Raw genomic sequence first — 2,183 nt, 5'->3', positions numbered from 1 at the left:
TGTAACAGCTGATGGCAATCGGCGGCATTTACACTTATATGCACATTATGTTATCCCACTGTTTTATTGTTCGATTATGTATCACATTAAGGCTACTTTCACACTAGCGTTCGGGCGGATCCGTTCTGAACGGATCCGCTCATAATAATGCAGACGGAGGCTCCGTTCAGAACGGATCCGTCTGCATTATATTAGCAAAAAAAAGCTAAGTGTGAAAATAGCCTGGGACGGATCCGTCCAGACTTTCAATGTAAAGTCAATGGGGGACGGATCCGCTTGAAGATTGAGCCACATTGTGGCATCTTCAAACGGATCCGTCCCCATTGACTTACATTTAACGTCTGGACGGATCCGCACGGATCCGCACGCCTCCGAACGGCCAGGCGGACACCCGAACGCTGCAAGCAGCGTTCAGCTGTCCGCCTGTCCGTGCGGAGGCGAGCGGAGCGGAGGCTGAACGCCGCCAGACTGATGCAGTCTGAGCGGATCCGCCTCCATTCAGACTGCATCAGGGCTGGACGGCTGCGTTCGGGTCCGCTCGTGAGCTCCTTCAAACGGAGCTCACGAACGGAAACCCGAACGCTAGTGTGAAAGTAGCCTTAGTGGTGTATTATCATCTGCAATATCTATATGGTTGTATGAATTATTGTAATTATGTTTGCACATCTCTTTTTATCACATTGTTCTCATGAATTGTTTTACTCCACCCCCTAATCATGTCACCTATTTATATGATATGTTTCACTTATGTCTTTATGCTTGAGAAAGGCTCAGGATTTTGAGCCGAAACGTCGCCTCTTGTGCCACTGTGGCTGAATAAAAAATTTTGAATACATTTCTCTACTGGATGTGCTGTCCATTTCTACATACAAATGTTGGGTAAGCAGTGATAACCCTGGACATAGCACCCGCTGTACTGTTATGTTTTGGTGCTGCCACATTTTTCCATTTTTATATATATATATATATATAGAGATGGAAGTCACTATTAGTAGAGCAGGTGTTATATACAGGTGAATGTCACTATACAGGGTTAGCTGTCATCTATTATATAGATGTCACTATGTATAGGGCAGGTGTTATATACAAGTAAATGTCACTATACAGGGTTAGGGGTTGTCTTCTATATAGATAGATGTCACTATGTATTGCACAGGTGCTATATACAAGTAAATGTCACTATACAGTGTTAGGGGTTGTCTTCTATATAGATAGATGTCACTATGTATTGCACAGGTGCTATATACAAGTAAATGTCACTATACAGTGTTAGGGGTTGTCTTCTATATAGATAGATGTCACTATGTATTGCACAGGTGCTATATACAAGTAAATGTCACTATACAGTGTTAGGGGTTGTCTTCTATATAGATAGATGTCACTATGTATTGCACAGGTGCTATATACAAGTAAATGTCACTATACAGTGTTAGGGGTTGTCTTCTATATAGATAGATGTCACTATGTATTGCACAGGTGCTATATACAAGTAAATGTCACTATACAGTGTTAGGGGTTGTCTTATATATAGATAGATGTCACTATGTATAGCACAGGTGCTATATACAAGTAAATGTCACTATACAGTGGTAGGGGTTGTCTTCTATATAGATAGATGTCACTATGTATAGGAGAGTTGCTATATACAGGTAACTGTCACTATACAGGGTTAGGTGCTGTATTCTATGCGCATAGATGTCACTATGGGTAGGGTGGCCCTTATTATACAGGTAAATGTCACTATACCGGATTAGGGGTCGTCTTCTATATGGATAGATGTCACTTTTAGTAGGGCAGGTGTTATATACAGGTAAATGTCACTATACAGGGTAAGTTGTTATCTTCTATGTACATAGATGTCACTAAGTGTGGGGTGGCTCTTATATACAGGTAGATGTTCCTATATAAGGGGAGGATTTTTCCTATATTCCGATATATGTCACCTATACCTATACAAGACTCCCCTCAGTCTTGTACACACATTGCGCTCCCCTTCTACAATCACTTGGTTGTTACAATTGTTTCTGTTTCCATGGTAGCCGGCCGCGGTGACGTCATTACGCAGCGCAGCGTCCCTATACAGGTGTCCTGCTTCCCGTGTGATGGGTGTGGTCTGTGGTTGGGGCAGTAGGCGGGGTGCTGACGCAGCCGACCGGGAGGCGGGGCGATGACGTAGACGGCCC

The sequence above is a fragment of the Bufo gargarizans genome, chromosome 6, assembly GCF_014858855.1.
Source record: "Bufo gargarizans isolate SCDJY-AF-19 chromosome 6, ASM1485885v1, whole genome shotgun sequence".
Classification (NCBI taxonomy): Eukaryota; Metazoa; Chordata; class Amphibia; order Anura; family Bufonidae; genus Bufo; species Bufo gargarizans.
The sequence above is the reverse complement of the archived record's forward strand: the minus strand, read 5'-3'. Positions refer to the sequence as shown.